The following is a 22,208-nucleotide window of genomic DNA, read 5'->3' as shown; positions in this document are numbered from 1 at the left end:
ACCATGATAGGCTAATTTTGATGATTAACTGAGAAACTGTTAAATTTTACATCAGTGCTTTACTGTATTATGGAATCAATATTAACAGCCACGGGTGGGGAGAATTCTAATGAGATTGATGGGGTTGGGTGGGAGCAGGGTGGGAATGTCTCTGCTTCCAAAGTAGCTGAGGCTTAGACCTTCTAAACACCGATCTTAAAATTTGGCATCTGAATGACTTTTCTGGAGATTTCAAAATGAATCTTGCCTTCTTTCGAGCTTTAACTGATCCTGGAACAGAACCAGAAGACAGCCAATTTGCACAATGCCTCATCGTTGAAAACTGTAGTAGTTTTTGTTGTACATTGCATGAGAACAGGGACCAAACATGCCATGTCCGTTCTCAGAGCGAACTATTTAAAAGTGTGGGGTGGACAGATGCAAGGAAGGACATGGAACATTTGGAATTCAGCTGCTATTTTTCTTAACTCTTCTCAGGTAAGTTACTTCATGGGTGTTCATTGAGTGGATAGCATGAGGAAGTATTTAAACATCAAAGAGTGACCAGGGAAGAGCGTTCTAAAGTTGTTTCCTACTAAGATTTTTATGATTTCTACTTTTAGCTCTTGAACCTCAGTTCTGTCTTTCTGGTCCTCAGTCATGGCCCATGTCCATCACTGGAGGAAAACATTATGTTTCCAGTGAAGATTTTTCATGGTCCTCTGTGGTAATGCTTTTGGTGCCCCTCCCTCTTCCCTTCAGCATCCCTCATTCCAAGATATCCTAAATGAAGCACTCGTGACTCTAAAGGCATGCCAGGGAGTTAGCCCTCTGGGTACAGTTTTACCAAGGACAAATGCAAGCTGGAGGATCAATACCCCAGCTTCCACCTTGGGTGGGACCACTCTGTTTCATACTGTGAGCTCCCCAGTGGGATTGAGCCCCAGTTGCCCAGAGTGGGAATCTATCCATTAACTCACATTGTATCGACTCCTTCCCTTCTCTGTCTCACTTCCCTGCTCTGCTATAGGTGCTTCCTGGGGGCATCACCTTCACATCACCTTCACAACCTCATACATTTCTTGTGTCAGGGACTGCTGCTAGAGGAATCCAACCGAAAACACAACCTTTAGAAAAGAGATGCTTAATTCTGTGTATTCATCTCTCATTCACCATACATTTACTCTGAACCCACCATGTGTAAGGCACAATGCATGGAGCTAGGGAAAGAAAGATGAGAGTATCTTTCTTTTCCTTAGAGTTGAAAAACAGAAAGGTACTCTCTGTTAAAACAAGGACATCGCAAGAGAGGGATGTGAACTCTCCCAAGATCTCCACCCTAAGGATTCCTCCTGGAATGTCCAGAATGATCCCCTCATGTTCCCTAACAGGTTGTGACTAAGAGATGCTGCATGACTTCTGTTGACTTTTTCCTGCCCACTCCATTTACTCTTCTTATTTCTTTGTGTCTCCCTTTAGTCTGGGGTTCTTGATGATGTTTATCTTGTTTCTGAACATGGCTACAACATCTTTGAAAATTTTTATGGAAGTAGAATATCCATACAGAGAAGTGTACATATGGCCCAAGAAGTCTCCCTCGTGTACAACTCACTCTCCCCACAAGAGTAATCACTATCTTGACTTCCTACAGTGTAGTTTGCCTCTTTTTTTTTTTTTTTAACTTTAAATGTTCATGTTTGTGAGGTTTGTCCATAGTTTTGTACGTAATTGTGCATTGTTCATGCTCATTACTGTGTAGTATTCCAGTGCGTGAATGACCATGATTGATTTATCTGCTCTACTGGTGATGGGCAGTTGAGTGGCTGCTAGTTGGAGTCCAGTCTGGATGGTGCTGCTGTAAGCATTCTAGTACATCTTTGGATGAATACATGGATGCATTTCTGTTAGGTAGATACTCAGGAGCAACATTGTTGGGTCATAGTATATGCATGTGTGTTCAGTTTCTATAGATGCTGACAGGCTTCCTCAGTGGGTGCACTGGATTACACTCCTGCCAACAGGGTATGAGTCTTCCATTGTTTCTATGTCCTCACTAATGCTTGGTTTTCTTCATCTCTTTTTCATTTTAGCTATTCTGGTGGGTGTGGGTTATAGGCCTTTTAAACTTTTCTGTAGAGAAAGATTTATGTATTTTATCTCTATTTGTAGCAGAAAACCAGAAGTCTCCTATGACAGTTTTGTGATTAATACAAATTTGTACCTGCTGTAAAATTTTCCATTTTGCACACTTTTTGTCCATAATTCTTTGAAATTATGACTCATCTTGGGAGCTGCCTTTTGCTAAGCCAATTTGAATACTTTAACTAGCTAATCCTCCTTCTCACCTCCTGGGAGGTGTCTGCATCACCCCCTTTCTAATGAAAATGTGGGTCCACCCACTCAAGAGTCCTTCCCTGTCGGTCTTTGCTGCCTCATTATCTTCCTGATGCTTTCACTTTTCAGGCCATTCTCCTGCTTAATCTCCACCATTCTTTTGAATCTCCCCGCCCCACCAAAGCTACAAGCATTTCTTTCATTTTCTTTTCAGTATGCCTTCATCCTTTTTCAGAATGTCCTTGCGAGGATGTTCAGGTTAGTTTGCATTGTTACATAGTCTCCTTTGCTTCTAAACATTTACTTGTCCTTAGAGGTGATATAACGGTTAAGAGTGATTAAGAGTGTGGGCTCTGAGGTCAAATGCCAGCTCTTCAGTCTTGGGCAAATCACATAACTACTGTAAACGTCAGTCTCCTCATCCATAAAATGGAGGGAGTAATATTAACTCTCTCTTAGGGTTGTTGTAGACTAAATGAGATGTTAGCCTCATAGCTGGCACATACTACTATGCAATGAATGTTACTGTTAATCAAATCATATCTTGAATTCCTGTAACTTATACCGTACGGAATTTCCTTTTCCTTCCCTTCATTCTTCCTTTATCCTTTTCTTTCTTTTTTCCCCTTCCTTCCTCAAATATTTATGAAAGTCTACCATGTGCCTGATCTTGTGCCCAGAGCTGGGATACAGTGGTAAGCAAAGCAGTCATGGTCCCTGCCCTCAAAGAGCACATAATTTAGTTTGGGTAATAGGAAATCAAATGTTCATACTAATACATCATTACAAGCTATGATATGTATCTAGGAAGAAAGGCATGGGTTCTTGGGTAGTGCCTAACAGGAAGATGTGATCTAATCAGATGCCCTGAGAAAGAGGCTTTTGGTCTAATGGGAGGAATTTTACGTAGACACCCCACCATTGTCAAGAAGTATATTGTTAAGGGAATATTTGCTCTTTCAATAATTACCCTTTTTTTTTTTTTTGAGAAGGCTGTGTTGTAGACTGCTTACCTGGTGCCCCCCAGTAAACCATGTATCCCGGTATTCCTGCCCTTGTGCAATCCCTTCCCACACTGACTCTGGACTTGGTCTTGTTGTGGCCAATGGGATGTTAGCAAGCATGACACTAGCAGAAACTCCCTCTTTTTTTTTTTCTTTTTCTTTTTAAGTTTTATTGTGGTATGAACACTTAACATGAGATCTAACATGTTAATAACATTTTAAGTGTACAATGCGTTATCATTGACTCTAGGTACTATATTGAGTAACAGATCTCTAGAGCTTATTCATCTTACTTAACTGAAACTTTATGCCTATTGATTAGTAACTCCCCATTTTCCCCTGCCACCAGCCCCGGGCAACCACCATTCTACTCTTTAATTATGTGAATTTAACTTTTTTAGATACCTGATATAAGTGAAATCTGTAGTATTTGTTTTTCTGTGACTAGCTTATTTCACTTAGTATAATGTCCTCAAGATTCATCCATGTTGTTACATATTGCAGAATTTCTTAGAAACTCCCTCTTGAAGGCTTGGACCGCCATGAGAGAAGTTAGACTATCCTCCTGGAGGGTTCATGTGGAGAGATGCCCTGGAGGCAGTGAGACTATAGGGAAAGTGAAAGAGAGACAGAGAGAAGTCCAGCCAGCCCCCAGGGGTTCTAGCCAAGGTACCAGAATGTGAGCAAAGCCATCTTGGCTCCTCTGTTCTCCAATCAAGCTGCCTCAGCCAATAGCATATGGAGCAGAGCCATCCCTATTGTGCCTTGCCTGAACAGTAGAATCCTGACCAATAATTGGTCACTCTTCTTTCAAGCCACTAAGTTTGGGGATGGTTTGTTAAACAGCAATAGATACCTGAAACATGCTGCTTATTCATCCTCTCAGACTTGGGCACTTACTGTATTTCAGATGGGACAGAATGGAATCAGTGCCTTCCCTCATGTAGCCCAGTCAGACTCAGGGGTTTTAACCTCAAATCCATGAACTCCGTGAAATTGTATTACCCATTGTGCATATGTTGTATTTTTTCCTGGGGAGAGGACTCTTGGCTTTCAGTATACTAAAAGCAGCGGTCCCCAACCTTTTTGGCACCAGGGACCACTTTCATGGAAGACAATTTTTCCATAGAAGGGGGGTAAGGCAGGGATGGTTTCAGGATGATCCAAGTGCATTACATTTATTGTGCACTTTATTTCTATTATTACATTGTAATATGTAATGAAATAATTATACAACTCACCATAATGCTGACAGGAGGCGGAGCTCAGGTGGTGATGTGAGTGATGGGGAGCAGCTATAAATACAGATGAAGCTTCGCTCGCTCGCCTGCTGCTCACCTTCTGCTGTGCGGCCCGGTTCCTAACAGGCCATGGACCGGTAGTGGTCCGTGGCCTGGGGCTTGGGGACCCCTGCTTTAAAGGATCTGTGATTTCCCAAAACAAATAACAGGTGTTTCAGAAGAAAACAAAGGCACATAATATTTTCTACAAAAAAGAAATTTTGAATAAAGTGCTCTGTGGGAACAAAGCTGTGATTAATTATGCTAATTAGAATTGGGGTAATTTCCACAGTGGAAGGAATATAACTTCATCTCCTTCAATAAAATTGAGCCTTGAACCCGTATGCCAAATAATTTGTTTTTTCTCTTGCATTACACAGAGTTCATTGTACCCGTGATGTTTTAAGATGGGCCAATGTCCTCACACTTTCCCTAAAGACAAATAAGAAATTAAATAACTAAATAACAGATATTACAGTCAATCATAAAAACTGAGGATCAGGTTTGCGTCCAGCGTTTGTGGGGTCAAGGACAGGAGTAAAAATGGAGGCTTATGTACTATGGCTGAATATTTAAAGTTATAAATTAGGCTGACAGACTCTTAAATAATAAAATATGTTCTATTTTCCTACCTTGTCAATTATAGCTTCAAGCGTAGAATTCTTAGACACCTCAGAATTCTCTTCTGGCTTGTGGTGGTGTGGAGAGGGATGCCCGGGTTCCCTGGGCCAGTACCTGACCTGTCTGTCTTCTCTTCCTGGCCCCAGCTCTGTCTTGCACAGGAATCTCAATCCACTTGTCCATGCTCTGTTTCTTTCTCTCCCACAAGCAGGCATCTCTTTGGACCTCCTCAAGTCTAGGAGTGCACAGAGAAGCAGCATAGATCACCCTCAGAAGGGTGGCCCCTTCCCTGTGATGGATTCAGAGAAAGGATCCATGCAAATCCTGGAAGTGGACTGTGGACCCTTTGGGTAGGGAATTTGAAAACCTCAGATATCTGGTGTATAATCTAGAAGGAGGTGTGGGGGATCTAGGTAGGTAGGTCCCCTTGGCCTCACAGACTCCTTGCCCCCATGATGAGGGGTGTAGCCAGAAGAGGAGCAGAGTGGATCCTCCTAAGGCTGTGCTATCCAATATGGTAGCCACTAACCACATGTGGTTTTGAGCAGTTGCAATGTGGTTAGTCCAAATGGAGATCTGCTGAACAAGTTGATTAGAAAGTGCGTATTGGATTTTGAAGACATAGTACAAGGAAGAAAAGAATGTAACATATCTCATTAAATGTACTACAGTTGTTTCTTTTGCCCTTTAAAAAAATGTGGTTACAGAAAACTTGTCATGATCTGCATGGTTTGCATTTGTAGCTTTCTTGGACCATGCAGCTCTAAAGCATAGCTCCCAGGGCAGCAGCAACCCCCGTTGTCTTGGTGTAAGGGTGTCACCACTGGTAATGTTCTTCATACCTCTCTTCTTCCTCTCGCAGACCCACCCACTCTCACACAACTCAGTCTTCTTTGGATTGATCTCATCTCCCAGATTCTGACTTGTGGATTCATGTCCAGACTTTGGTGCACAACTCTGGACTCCTAACCTGGGATTTAACAACCTTCCTGACTTTCCCCATGTGGACTCTCCAGCAGTTGTTTCCGACTTACTTCTCCTCTTTGCCTCAACCCCCATCCCTCTTCCCTTTGTCTTGAGTGAGGGTCCTTGTTCCCATCTCCAGAACCATGGAGACCCATTGCCCCTTGGGTATTACCCAGCCCATCGCAGGCTTTCCTTATGCGTGAGATCCCATACGCTCCTCGACTCTTTGGGGTTCATTTAGGATCTACACTGTCTTAGGTATTTGCTATAATGACTTGGGTTTGATGGGTTTTAGCTTCATCTCTTAATCCTCTCGAAAAACATATTTACATTTTTGCTTTCGAGTATTTCCCCAAGGATAGAATCCAGGGGCAGGCGCATGAGGAGGGCGAACTCTAGATTTTCCTTAAAGATTTTACAAATCCTTCTATTTGCAATCCACTTGAAAAATAGTTTTTTGAGTTCCAGTCACTATTCTTCTAAACCTGAGGGTGAAATAGTGAGTAAAAATGGAGACGTTCCCTTTGATAAAGGAATTAAGAATCAAGGAATCACAACAGCATCCACTATCGCAGAGGAGCATTTGGTGCTGTAGGTGAGAGGGTCAGGGGGGTGAGAGAAGTCAATAAATTACTGAAAATGTAAATGGTTTCTTCAGACCCTTAATGATGATTAGTGCTTATTTGAGGAGGAGAGAAGCACAACGTCACTGGTGACATCTTGGTGACATGTTGGAGTCCTGGCCTTGCCTCTCTCATGAAGGGACTTTTCCCTGCCTAACACCCTCACCATAAGTGAGATGCAAATTTTTGGCCTTGCAGCAGTTCCAGAGCACGTGGAACTGGATTCCATGACTCAGTAAAAGACCACGTTGCTACCTCGTGGATATTTGGGACTATTGTCTGTCACAGGGGTAATATTTTGACATATTGTCCTGTGCAATTATTCTTTTTAGAAATCATTTTCCCTACAGGGCTTGCATTTCTAAAACTAGAGAAGCTGGGTTTGATTGTCCCAGAGAAAGGAAGATACAAAACTACTCAGAGTCAGGTAAAAGTTGAATTCTTAGCTTTGGGGATTCTAAATAGATGCTATTGAGTCTATGATGAGACAAGGATCTCAAAAGTCAAGTGAAAAAACCAGGCTGTTGAAAAAGGAAAGTAAATATGCTGTTTGTTCTCCTTAGAAGACCTGAGAGTTTGCCCTTAAACAGTAAATTAGGTAAAAGATTCACAAGGAGATGAGAGTTGGTGAATTCTTACTTATGCTTCAAGGCTACACTCCAAGACCCCTATGTGAGTGACTCTGAAGTAGGGACCCAATATTATTGCTCTCATGATGCCCCTGAACATGGGCCTATATTCTGAATAAAGGCTTTGGTCCTTCAAGCAGGGCTCACGTTTTATTTTGGTATCTCCAGCTCTAGCACAGCATTGGAAGAGTATTGATACTCAATAAATGTTTATTAAGTGAATGAATGATGGCGCCAACTCTCCTTTATTCTACAGAGTAAAGAGAAAACAGCAAGAGACAGGGTTGATAAAATGCAAGGCCATGAGGATATGCCTTCTCAACCAGTAATCAGTATTTCAAAACACTATTTATGGAAGTAATAAGGATTGTCCTGAGCTTTTGGGTGGCCATCCTAAGAAATTTCCATGTATCAAATGAAAAGTAATCACTGAGCCCTACCGTGTGTCAGATGAAACAGGGCAACGGGCCCATCTCTTCTCTGGCACTGACTAGTTATGTGACCATGAAAATTATTTTTTTCATTGGGAGACACCTTGGTGCCCATCCTATCTGACTTCCTCACTTTCAGGTGAGCAGACTAAGTGGTTTGTTAAAGGTGATACACAAGGCACTGGCTGAGGTGGCAGACCATTTCTCCCGACTGAGGTGACCAGCTATTTAGCCAACAGGGTGTGGACCATGGTGCTTATACTGGCTGCCCAGAGAGGGGTTACAGCATGATTGAAACCAGGCATCATGGGCAAACTTTGGCTCCAAGACAAGAGGCAAGTATGAAACAGGGGAATGTAGAGAAATGATGGCCTTGACAAAGGTGTCTGGACAAAAGGTGCTGAGAGAGATGCCACCATCACATACCTGAAATGAAGCGAAACCATGAATGAGCAAAGATAGATACGGGGGCTCCAGGAGGGGAGTCAGGCAACTTGGGTTGATTCTAAGAGTCCAGATTCAGTGCTGACCTTCCAACTCACCCTGCAACAACACCTTAAAAATGACAGCCACCACCTAACAGCGCCTACGTAACAACTCTTGCAAAATGTGATGACAAGGCCTGTCAATGGTATTTACGGGTCTTAAGTTGCTGGCTCAGCCTGGCCATCTGTTCAGAAAACCCTGCCCTTTGCGTATAGCTCAATCACTTTGTCAGTTTCTTAAAGGCAGAGACTGTCTTCCAATTCCAGTTACACTCAGTACCCGGCATGATGCTGGGCACAGAATAATAGGGTTTGGTATTCGCCAGGTAGGAGAGACTCTGCTGGGTAACAAGCCCTGAAATCTCAGAGGCTTTGCGCAGCAAGGAGTAGTTTCTCTCTTGTGCAAGGTCTGATGGACTGACAGAGGCTCTCCTCAAAGCAGACACTCAGGTGTCCAGGCTCCTTGCCCTAGAGGCTCCATTTCAACACACGGTCTCCATGGTACCTTCCCAAGAGGAAGAGAGCCATGGAAGAGGGACACTGGCACTTAACTGCCTTAGCCCAGGAGTACTCGTGTTGCTTTAGCGCAAAATCCTAGTCACGTGGCCCAAACTGACTGCAAGAGAGGCTTCAAAGCACAGGTAGCCTTTGGTTAGAGCTTAGTGTCTTTGCCTCAGTGCCACAAAGCTGTATGGCTGGTGGATACAACACACATGCCAACCCAGCACAGGTGGAGCAGCCAGAGGTCAAGGTCCAGCTCTGTCACTTACTTGCCCTGTGACCTTGGATACTTTCCTTAGCCTCTTAGTCTTGGTTTTCTCACCTATAAAGTGAATATAATAATAATAATAATAATATCATCTATTTTCAGGGTTGTTTGGAAGACTCATTGAGATGGTAAATGTGAATAGGGCTTTGTAAAGTGTCAGAGACTATTGGAACTTTTATAGGTTTTTTTTCTTCTCTCTTTCTTTTTTCCTCCAGGGCACTTTGTAACTGTTATATTCTCACATCACAGTACATGTGAGCTACAGAACTTGTCCATGAATAAGGAGGGTTTAAAGAGGACTGGGTCCTGTTTATTATTAATTTTTCTGTGTCTTCACTGCCTTCCAGGGATCCCAGCATATAAGGATACTTAACAAGTATCTTCTAACTGGATGAGTGGTTGAGCACATGAATTTTAAGCCTCACCAACGCAGTAAAGAAAGGGAATATACTCAAGTCCTCTGGTACATTTCTGACTTGAATGTAAGTCTCTTAGGGCTCTACCCTAGGATCCCACATGGACTGAATATCATCGCTTTCCCTTTTTCCATCCAACCATCCCACGATCTCTCCTCCTCTACTCCATAAACTCTCTCCCTGCTGCAGTGACCAGAATCATAAAACGCTGTAATATATTCTTTGTTGTGTTTTCTCTGTCTCCAACCATAACAATCATCCTTCCTCCTCTGCTAGGCTGGAACAACTCTAATAGTCGCAGTAACAGGAACACCAGTAATAACAGTGACTGTTGACCAAGCACAACTCTGCCAGGCCCTATGCCGACTATATGATGTCCATTACATCTGTTAACCCTCACAGCAAGCTTGGGAGTGAGATCTTCTTTCTGTCTTAGGGATGAGAGGATTGGTAAGGTGACAATAGGGCTATAATTTAAACCCAGGTGAATCTGATCCCAAAACTTTTGCTCTGAACAGTTTTTCAGTATTGCCCCTTTCAGAGTAAGCCATGATCCCCCTTCCAAACCAAGATGCTGAAATTATTTTGTATCTAAACTCATTGTAAGCTTCTTTTTTTCTAAGAACTTCAGTTATATTTTAAGCATTCATGATTGGCTGTTTCGAACATAAAACAGAACGCAGCTGACAAATTTATATAGGAGACACACAGAATTGTCTAAGAATTGTAGTCTTTTTATTTCCCCTGAAGGTTAATAAATTCATTTAGCCACTTTCCTATTCTAACTCTGTCTTTTAGAATGTGCTTTCCATCATGCCTCTTAATCATATGGGTTTTAGTCTATGGCACTCTGAAAACTATTGCAAGGCTCAAGCCACCTGAACTTGGTGGTGTCAATCAACAACGCTTATCTGCTCACAGCTTCTTGTGGGCCAGGAATTTGAACATGGCAAAGTAGAGGACTCTTCCCTGCTCCATGATGACTGAGGACTCAGCTGGGGAGACCTGACTGGCTGGGGGTGACTTGAACATCTGGGGGCTGGGGGTTGGCTAGCTTCCACATTGATTTCCTTACTTGCATGTCTGATGCTTGGGTGAAGGACAAGCTGTCGACCAGCACACCTACACATGGCCTCTCCATGTGGCATGGGCTTCCTCACAGCATGGCAGCTGGGTTCCCAGAAAATGTATATTGAGAGCAAGCAGTCTAAGAGCAAGTCTTTTAAGACAATCAGTGGGAGCTGAATGGCCTCTTCTGATCCAGCCTTAGTAGTCACACAGCACCATTTCTGCCTTGTTGTTCTCTTAGTGACAAATGAGTCATAAATCCAATCTGGATTAAAGAGAAGTGGAATTATATTCTACCTCTCAACTGGAGGAGTTTCAAAAAATTTACAGGCTTTAAAAAAACCTAAGCACTTCATATACATATTAATATCCTTTAATATATTAATATGCCTAGAGCAACGAGGCACATTCAAAGAAGAGAAGACAGGATGGCACAAACAAACATCAACAAAAGAAAAACTATATAAAGCGGCAAATTGATTCATGACACAATCTTATAAGACAGTAACTGTAGCCATTAAAATTATGTTTTCAAATGATATAAAAAGATAAGGAGAGATGTGTCAATGTATTATTAAGTAGAAAAATGCTGCAGATAGCATGCTGAACCTCTACCTATGCATCACAGAGTGTAAGAATCTGACGTTGTGGGCGATTTCTCTTCTCTTCTGCTTATCAGTGTGCATGAATATTTTTACAATAAGCACATGCTTCTTTTGTAACAAGGAAAACAATCAGGAGGAAGGAGAAGCTTGGGAAGATGGAAAGCATCTGCACTAATTTCAAAAGGCCCACAAAAGGTTTTGGGTTCAGCTATCGTTTCTGCACATGTGGGCGCAGAGCTGACTTTCTGGAGCCTGGGGAGCTTGGCTGGTTGGGCAGACTGAGGAGCCCTGTGAAGCTGGAAAGGGCCTAGGAATTGTCATCCTCAAGCCCTGGCTTTGGGGAAGAGGAAGTCGGATGGGGAGTGGCTTGTGCAAGGCCAAACGGCTAGTTAGCGTCAGGGCTGGCAGGTAGCACAGGGCTCTTAGTCTCTGGCTGGCTGGATTCTCCTCCACCTGTGAACTGAGAGCCGCGGCTGCCTGCGCCAGCACACTACAAGGAGGCCATTTCCACTCCCAGCAGGCGTCTTGCCTGAGGCACTGGGGCTATTGAGGACTCTTGGGTGCTTCTGGCTCAGGCAAGCAGAGTGTGGTTTTATGGAAATTGGACTGGATGTTGTGATAAACTTAGCAGTCATGGGTCACATCCAATGACTGATGGCAATTTTGTTCTGTAAGAAGCTGAACTTGAGAGTGAAGAATGGGAACAAGCTGAACGACAGTGAGCTTCCTTGGTTAAAGGGAAAATGAGAACCATCCAGCTTTAGAGGTGGCTTGGAGCGGGGAGAAGGAGCCCCAAACTTTGGACATTCCGTTTCTAAAGCTTTTAGGGGACCAGATGGCACTGGTGCATCTAAAGGCAGCTCAGAAAGAATCTATCTTTTCCATCCCTGACATATTTTCCCTTTGGAATATGAGACAGGTGTTCTACAGAGCCCTGAAAACAGAGTACACGAGTCAAATGTTTCGCCATCAATATTTTCTATTTTTACTCTCAAGTTCCATCCCAATAGGGCAAAAGCCTCATAGGTGTTTCTGGCCTTTCCTACCTTCTTTTATCACCTGTTAATCTTTTAATAAAGAGGGGTTGCCTAAGGCAGCTGCAGATGGAAATACGATAGTTGAGTGAGGGGGTTAGGGAGGAGGTTGGCCGAAGGAGCCTGGAAAGCACAAACACTCACAACCTGGGCTCAGTAATTCAGAGGGTTTCCTGGACGAGACCACGGCCAAAAATATTTCCAAGGTCATTAGCTATGGAGCAAAGAGTTATACTGCTACAATGGACAGGACTAAAGGTTGATTTTTTTTTCACAATTTTAGTTCAGCTGGAAGTAACATTTTACAGATTGCTTTCATAGTTCTTTTTGGCTATTTTCAGAAAAGATGTCAAAGAATGATTTTTTCATAAGGTTATAGGCCCATTGGATATGAACAGTTTTCCCTAATTCTTAGACAGTGTCCTTCTGCCAGTTCTGTTTCAGATGCTCTTTTCTGTAGAAAATAATGCTACCTCCCTCCTCGTGTTCCTCCTCCTCCCGCAATGGATGCCTCCCATGTATCTGGCACTTTATGGATATGGTTTTTTTCAATTTTTACAAGAACTTTTGAGGGTGGTTATGATTCATTTGATTTAAAGATGAAGGAAACTCTAGACTAGAGATTCCTAGAGGTTAGGTACTTTGCCAAAGCCAACAGCTACTAACTTATTGAGATGGGCATCAAATCCATGCTGTCTGGGGAGATTTTATATACTGGGGCAGGGAAACTGGCTACTTTTGGTAGTTAGTGCTAGGCCCCCCAGAACACATATAACGTTTCCCAGGAAGAGTTTTGGGTGATGCAGATTAAAGGGCCAACGTCTCTCTAGATCATACAGCATTTGTTTTTCTCTGTCTGACTTATTTCAGTTAGCAAAATGCCCTCAAGTTCCATCCATGTTGCTGCAAATGGTAGGGTTTCCTCTTTTTATGGTAGAATAATATTCCACTGAATATATACACCACAACTTCTTTGTCCGCTCATCTATCAGTGGACACTTAGGTTGTTTCTACATCTTGGCTATTGTAAATCAGGCTGCTATGAACATAGTTTGGACATCTTTTCAAGTTACTGTTTTCATTTCCTTTAGGTGTATTCCCAGAAGTGGAATTCCTGGATCATATGGTAGTTCTATTTTAATTTTCTGAAAATCCTCCATACTTATCCTCCATAAAATCCTCCACAAGATTTTCCATAGTGGCTGTACCAATTTACAATCCTGCCAACAGTGCACAAGGGTCCCTTTTCTCCACATTCATGTCAGCATTTGTTATCTCTTATCTTTTTGATGTTGGCCATTCTAACAAGCGTGAGGTTATATGTGATTATGGTTTTAATTTGCACTTCCCTAATGACTAGTGATGTTGAGCATCTTTTCATGTCCCTGTTGGCCTTTTGTATATCTTCTTTGGAGAAATGTTTATTCAGGTGATTTGCCCATTTTTAATTGAGTTGTTTTTTGCTATTGAGTTGCATGGGTTCTTTATATATTTTGAATATTAACCCCTTATCGATACATGATTTGCAAATATTTTTTCATATTCCATTGGTTGTCTTTTCACTTTGTTAATGATTTCTTTTGCTGTGCAGAGTTTTTTAGTTTGATGTAGTCTCACTTGTTTATTTTTTATTTTGTTACTTGTACTTGGTGTCAAACCAAAAAAAATCATTACCAAGACCCAAGTCAAGGAGCTTTATTCCTATGTTTTCTTCTAGGAGTTCTATGGTTTCAAGTCTTACATTTGTTTTTAATCCATTTTGAGTTAACTTTTGAGAGTGGTGTAAGATATGGTCCAGTTTCATTCTTTTACATGTGAATATCCAATTATCCTACTACCATTTATTGAAAAGACAGTCTATTCTCTATTGAATATTCTTGGCTCCCTTGTCAAATATTAGTTGACTGTATATGCCTGGATTTATTTCTGGGCTCTTGATTCTGTTCCATTGGTCTGTTTGTCTGTTTTTATGCCAGTACATACTCTTTTGATGACTGTATCTTTATGGTATAGCTTGAAACCAGATAGTGTGATACCTCCTGCCGTGTTCTTGTTCAGGATTTCTTTGGCTATTTGGAGTCTTTTGTGGTTCCATATGAATTTTAAAAGTGCTTTTTCTACTTCTGTAAAAAATGCTTGTGGAATTTTGATAGGGATTGCATTGAATCTATGGATGGCTTTTGGTAGTATTGACATTTTAACAGTATTGATTCTTTCAATCCACGAACACAGGATACCTTTCTATTTATTTGTGTCTTCTTTGATATCTTTCATCAAACTGTCTGATATTAATTGTAAAGTATTGATTAAGTACACAAATAAGTTCATTAGACAGTTGGCTAAAATATCCTTAAAATATTGAATTGCGTACAAAATACACCCAAAGGGCACATTTATAGAATAGTGCAAATTTGGTATTTAAAATACAAGACTAATTCAGAAGTGCCTACAGCCAAGTTTGTTTAAAAATGATTAAAAAGCCAAATAGATTTCAATAGAGGATAGATAATGAAAAGGATTCAGAGCAGAATTAAATATTAGATAACTTGATCATTAGATGACTAATCATTAAGCAAATACGTTTTAAGGAGAATTAGCTCAAGACCATACAGATTCCCTGCGAGCTATGAGTGATCATGGCTAATGCTCTGGGGATTTGGAGTGATGGTTGCATGATGGTGACAGACTCTCCAGAGATCATTTGCTTGTGTGGCAGAATATCAGAATATCCGAATAATGAGGATGACTCTTACATTCTAGGTGTATGATTTTTTCTTGCCACAATTCCAGGTCAGGAGGGCTGATTTGATTGAGGAAAAAAAAGCAATGTATTCTCCCCCAAGTGGGAGAGTCACATGCTGAGCACACGGGTAATAAAATGGGGAAATGACTGTTTTGGGTTTATATAGAGGCAGCAGGGGAGATGCGGAGATGCTTGGCAGCTGCTGCATGGGACTCTGGGCAGAAAAAAGAAAAGCTACCTAAAGATTAGTTTTAAGAGGAATTCCATGCCCTTGGTGATGCCACCTCTTTAAGGAAACCTAGAATAAAGGCAAATGTTATTCTCCAAGCTTCTAAAGGCAGATTTTATCGTTCTTAGATGCATTGGCAAGCAAAGAGAAACCTCAAGCTTGCCCAGTTATATATTCAGCTTACAATCTGATAGAAGACACATGGGAGATGTAGGCTAACATTTTGAGCTTTTTAAACTAATTTTCTTTTTGATGCCCAAGGCACTGTGAGTCAAAAGTGCCAGGTGAGCTAATACAATGTACTACCAAATGCCTGTGAGTGGGAAGGGGTTTATGGGGTGCTTTAAGTCAAGGGAACTACAGAACAGAGGGCATACACTGCAAACCTGAAGATGTGCTATCTCATTATTTTTTATTTAATTGAGCCAGAAGACAAAAATCTGAAAATTTCAAATTACAATTGGATTTCCAGTTTCTGGTGAAAAACTGTGGAATATGGGGATAATTTCTCACAGGCCATTGTTCACTGGGCCTGAGCAGAGGCGGTCTCCTTTCAGTGGGGTCTGTGCTCTCCAGCTTGCCACAAGCCTCAGCACTCCTTACTGCACTGCCAGGCCTGTGTCATTCTTGGTGCCCCAGACCCATAGGCTCCACAATGTTTGAGGAGCCGTGAGCACCAGGAACCTGGCCTTGCCCAGGAGTCATCATGACCAGGCAAAGGAAATACTGAGGATGGGGCACATCTCCCAGATGCCTTCTTCTGAGGATACTATAGAGTGAGGGAGAAACAAGGACCCCCATGAATGAAACTGGAGTCTGGCAGCTTCACATGGTGACTGTGGGGGAGGAAGCCGGGGGTATTCGTGGGCAATGAGGGAAGGCAGTGGATTTCATGAAGTGTAAATCTCCATGGAAGGGAATGATGAAGTGGGTTAAAGCCAGGAAGTAAACACACATAAATATCTGATACAGAGTTCTAAAGCAGCAAGTAGGACAGGGAGAGGACAATAAATAAAGATAAAAAAGATAAAGATGTTCTTGAAATGTATGCAAGTCAAGCCAGCCATCTTTGGGAGGGACCATTACAGGATGAGAATGGGAAATAAGTGATGCATGAGGCTGAGAGCACTGTGCATTGAATTTAAAATTTTCCTTGGGTATTTATGAGAAAGCTAAGACACTGTCCCTGAATTTAGGCTGGAAGTTCCTCCAAGTATACCTCTCGTGCCTTCTGTGAGTCATAGCAGAAAGCTGGAGAAAGGGAAGGTGGGGCTGGGATTAGCAGAGCAGTAAACCATTGTCGGCATCATATCCCAGTGTGCCATGTGCTGCTGGAGATAACCAGTTCCCTCGAGGCACCGGCTCCGCTGGGGCAGCGTGCTTCTGCAGGTGGTACAGCTGAGTGATTAACCCAGGAGGACCCTGAATCCTGTTCCCATGTGCCAAAGAAAGTGAAGCTCCTCTGAAGTCAGGAAACATTCCCAAGAGCCCAACCTGGATGCAATCAAGCGTCTCTTGAGAGGGCAGCTCCCAGGGAGAGAACATCTTCCCAAAGGATGCTTGGGCTCTCAGGGTCCAGAGTATTGCTCCAAGAAAGGGTAGAGTGAGAAGTGTTCTATGTTCAGTCACTTGGGCAATGGAGAAATCACTTAGAGAAGAGCATATACCAGTTATAACCACTTAGTTAAAGGAAGAAACTGCTCAGAGGACCTTACTAAATGCAGAAGGAATGCAGATGACTGAAGATGGTTATGGTTATAACTGCTATCGCTTCTGTTATTTTAACTCTCTGGGCAAAACAAAACAAAAAACCGGGAAGGTTAAAGATAATTTTGGTGAAGATGGCTTCCAGCTATTTACAAGGGGACAGAAAAATGCCTCTCAATTTTCTGAAATCACACATAACTAAGACTATCCTAAGTCCTGCTGTTTTGAAACCCTTGTTAAGAGAATGACAGGCAATTCATTAATCCATTTATTTACTCATTCACTTTTTTGAACTTTGTCTTTCCCCTCTCCCATTGCTTTCTCCCTCTCTTATCCAATTCAACGAGTCTTGCAGACCTTCTAAATATCTCGAAGTGTTGTTACTTTCTCTCCTGCCCGATGTAGTCAGCACATTTCTCTGCCCTTTAATTTGTTCTTCACATCCCAGCTATTGTCCTCTTTTCAGAATGAATCTCTGTTGCGTGAAATCCCTCAAGAACCAAAATGAGCCAAAGAATGGCTCTTTGGATAAAAAAAAGACCACAAAACAGAAACAAAACCAAAACTTCTTAACATGTTCTACAACCTTGCTACATAAAGTGTGGTCCCTACTCCTGTTAGAAATGCAGAATCAGTGCCTACATTTTCACAGGATTCCCCAGGTAATTCACAAGTACATTAATGCTTAAGAGGTTAATTAATAATTAACAATTAATGCAAGGTTTTGTGTTCTTTGGCCGCTACCTACCTACCCAGTAAACCTGCCTAATATTTGTGGGTCCCTGAGCAAGAGTAGAAATGGGGGCCCATAAGTCCAATGCCTAAATATTTAAAAATACAAAATCAAACTGGCTGTTAAAGAAAATATTTTCTATCCATCTATATTGACAAATACACCTTCATCACAATCTAGAAGGTTGGTTTTCCTTTAGAATTCCTGGACTCTTTGTAGTCCCATACTGTAATATACCAAAGAAGTCTTGAGCCCAAATAGACACCCCACCCACCCATCCAACATCTGTCCACAGTCGCACCAACAGCTGTCCTGTGGCCATTTTTCAGGACTAGAGGTACCTTCCCAATAACATGATCCACCCTAAGAAGTATGGACCCAAGAAAGAGGTCACTCAGGCCTTGGCTGCAAGGTGAGGGTTTCTTTGGAGAAGGAATTCTGTATGTCCTGTACCAGAAGAATGGTCTAGAAAGGAGGAGCATGAACTCTGGGAAGGCAACATCTTTTCAGCCCCACAAGCTCCTTGCCTCATGGTGAAAAATAGGGCTGGACTAATCCAATCTTCCAAAGGTGGGTCCTTCTAAAGTCTGGGCCTCTCTTACCTACATTGAAGGTCAATACTACTCTCTGAGCTTCTGCTGAGCTGTGGTCTTCATCCCTCACCGACACAGGCATCCTGGTCTTTTTTCAGTCCTTTGTTCTTACTCACTTCCTCTCTCACAATGTAGGGCCCTTGCATCTGTGGATCCTTCTGCACAAATAAGTGTTTACTCCTCAAACTGTGTGCTTAATGCCAGGCATCCTTGAGATATCAACTCAAGCATTTTTTTTCAAGGGAAGGCTTCTGCAACCTCCCTGATGAAGTCAAATTCCCTAATTTTGGATTGACACAATCACCTGTGTGGCACTTGTCACATCTATCTATCTATCTATCTATCTATCTATCTATCTATCTATCTATCTATCTATCATCTATCTATCTATCTATCTATCTATCTATCTATCTATCTATCTATCTATCTATCTCCCATTTCCCCTTCAAAACCTAAGCTCCATTAGGGTAGGAACCATGACTGGTTTTGCTTTAGCATCAAGCACTGCCCTATGACACACAATATGTGTTGGTATGTATTTGTGGAGTGACTGTATGAGTTAAAGTGGAATCTTTTTGACAGTGGGAACAATGAAACAGAATATGCAAGGTTTCAGTGATTAAGAAGAAAAGGATTGTTCTATACTTTATATGGACCAGGTCCAGTGGGTCACATTTGCTGTGTAATGTTGACTAGAATGTTTTAGGTGACCTTTTGACAATCTGCAAGATGGATGTAGGGTATTTCTCTGTTTATTCCAGTAAAGACCATTTGTTCTTTTAAACAAACCTCTGTTTTCTAAAATGTCTTACCATTCTTCCTCGGAAAATGTATTACCTGTACTTTAGCTCCAGGTGTAAAGAAACAAAATTCACTACCTTCTCATCTCTTGCTTGTCTTTTTTAATGATGTGATTTGAACTGTTTACTTTTGTTTTTCAAACTAGCTTCCCATGGTTTGCCATGTGTATCAGCTTTTGCTACGTAACAAACCACCCCAAAACTCAGTGGCTTAAAATATCAACCATTTTATTCAATGCTTAGTTCATAAGTCTGTGGGTTGGCCAGGAGGTTCTTCCGGATGGGCCAGCTGGTCTGGTCTCTGCTGGACGCCATCATGCAGCTGTGGTCAGCTGGTGGGTCTTCTGACAGCTGACTGATGTAAGTTGGCATCACTCACATGTCTGATGGTTTGGTGGCTATTGGCTGGGGTGGCTAGGTTTTCCTCTGTGTGATTCTTCATTTTCATCAGGCTAGCTAGGGCTCATTTACAGGATGGTCTCAAGGTTTCAACCAGAGAAGACAAGTCTCAATTTACGCTCTTTAATCTTCATTTTGTATCACATTTGCTAATGTTCCATTTTTCTAAAACATGTCACATGGACAACCAAGGTTAAAGGGGTGGAGAAATAGCCTCCACCTCTTGATTGGAGGAATTGCAAGACTGTGGCCACTTTTTCGATCTGTGGCACGATGCTTAAACCATGATTTCTCAAGGTAATCCCCAATTTATTCTATAGGATTGCCCTTCAGAAAGATGCCTTTTTTCTCTTGGCTTTGTCACCAATATATTTAACAACCAATAAAAGAACTAACAATGGCTTTAGCTGTGAAGCTTAAAAGTGACAAGGAATGAATAATGGGAAGGCCTGTGTGTGCCTGGTAGTGTCCGGGACTGATTCTGTGAGTGGGCACCTGTCCAAGTCCAAGCTGGAAAAGTTCTCGGGACAAGATGGCACCAGCTGAATTTATCCCAAGTGGGCAGCAGGAAGAGAATGGGGGCATCTGTGGTTTCTATCCTGTCCTCCAGGAAACCTGTTATAGACTGTATTTCTGGATGACAGTGCAATCTGCTCTGTCAGATGGAAGCCACTCTGATTCATGTCTTAGGGCTATGAGACTTTGGAAATCTCATATTTCACTATGTTGCCAGAACGTGATGCATCCAGGGGAAACAATATATCTCGTTTCCAAAAACTCATCTGTGTTGACTTTAATATTGCCTATGACATGATGAGGCAGTATCAGCATAGGACACCACCCTGGACCCAGATAGACTGAGTTTGAATCTAATTTTTACTACTGATTTGCAGCAGGGCTTTTATTAAGTTAGTTAATCAATGTATGCCATGCCTCAGTTTCCTCATATATAAGATTGAGGTAATGATAGCATTCACTCCACTGGTTATTTTGGATAACTCATTGGATAAAGTGAGTACATATATCTAAAACAGGCACATCTTAGGCACTCAATAAATATTAGCTCTTTTAATTTGCCAGTGAACTAGGAGGAAAAAGGTCCATGGTGAATCTCCTTGATGAAATGGATCACTTCTATATTGGACTTGTTTATTCTCCTGTATTCAAGCTAGACATTGAATTGGCGTTCTTTTCTCCTTTATACAAGAGACACAATTATGAGATGGTTCATTTTCTTGCCATAGTTAGGAGAGCTAATAGTTAATAATATTCTTCTAGAACAGAGGGGGAGATAACAACTGAATCCACATTATGTGTGGCTTCTTGCCCCCTTAAATATTTTAAATTTTATCACTCTCCAAGCGATCATTAATTATGATGTCGGCAAAAGGATCACTGGCCCAGGAGCCAAAAGACCTTATTTCTAGATTGGATCCTGCTGCAGATCAGCAGGGTGGTCTTGGGAAATATCCTTCGCATCTCTGAATACCTTTTTAAAATGGAGAAGATGGAAACTCATAGACTGGGAAAATCTATACAAAATGACTGATCTGTATTGGGAGGACCAAAAGTAAGCTGGTAAGTGGTTGTCTCAAGGGGGTGGCATGACTATTCCATGGCGAGTGGTAATACTCGTGGAGGGACATTCTAAGGTGTGATTTATTCTCTCGCTTTCTCTGTAAAGAGAGGGAGGTGGGGTTGGTATTGGACTTTGAAAAATAAAAAGTTTTGTGAAATTATAATATGAATTAGGGGCTCACGGTCTGAGATAATTTCATCTAGGAATCTGTAGAGGACTGAGCCTGATAGGCAGCTGCTTCTACCAAGCATGTGGGGCTATTGCCGTGCCTGTGTTCAGGACCTTGCTGATGGCAGCATAATTGTGGCTTGTGGAGAGGCCAGTGGTGTGGTCGTTCAATAGTATTTATTTCCATAAATATTTATGAAGTGTATACTCTGTTGTGGGCACTGTGTGACAGGGTGACAGACAGAAAACACTCTGGTTTATGATTTCACAAATGGCCATGAAATACCATGTACCATCCAAAATCTCAGCCATTCGATATGTTAGGACACCAGATGGAGAGTCTTGAACAAGGTCAGTGGCTGTAGGGCAATGGGTCTTGACTGAGATTAGTGTCCCTTAACTAGAGCTGAGGTGTCTAGTATGATGAATAAGGATATATGAGGTATTTGGAGGCTTGCCCAGTTGTACTGGTGCTTGTACAACTGTGAGCCTTTATTTTTCTGGTCTAGGGACTGGCTAAATGTAGAACATGTATTTGGTCTAGAGCAAAGTGTTCCCGTAGGTTGAGGATCTATGCCAGGAGATCAACTTAGAGCCAGATGCCGACAGAATTTTCTGCATATAGTCTGAAGAACGGCCATCAGTTCTTAGTGGGAGTCATGAATTCCAGGTCCCTTAACAGAATACGGCCTTTCTAGTTCTTCAGACCAGGCACGCGTTGTATATGGCTGCAGGCCAAGGTGTAAGGAGGTGGATCTTCTTTAGTCTTATGCAGCGTGCTGCCAGGTAAGTCCTTAGTTACTCCTAAGGAAAACGTGCATCTTTCCCCAGACACAGCATTTCTATAAGAATAGCCATGTTTTCTGCCACATTTTCCCCTCACCTCCAAGGATAGAGCTTATTACACCAAGTGTGGGTTCTCTATAGTGGGCAACCAAGCCTTAGCCTGACCATGACCTAGGACATTACCAGGAGTGGAGAGTTGAACAGGTTAATCAGGAATTGTCAAAAAA

Source organism: Eschrichtius robustus, chromosome 16 (assembly GCF_028021215.1).
Source record: "Eschrichtius robustus isolate mEscRob2 chromosome 16, mEscRob2.pri, whole genome shotgun sequence".
Classification (NCBI taxonomy): domain Eukaryota; kingdom Metazoa; phylum Chordata; class Mammalia; order Artiodactyla; family Eschrichtiidae; genus Eschrichtius; species Eschrichtius robustus.
The sequence above is the reverse complement of the archived record's forward strand: the minus strand, read 5'-3'. Positions refer to the sequence as shown.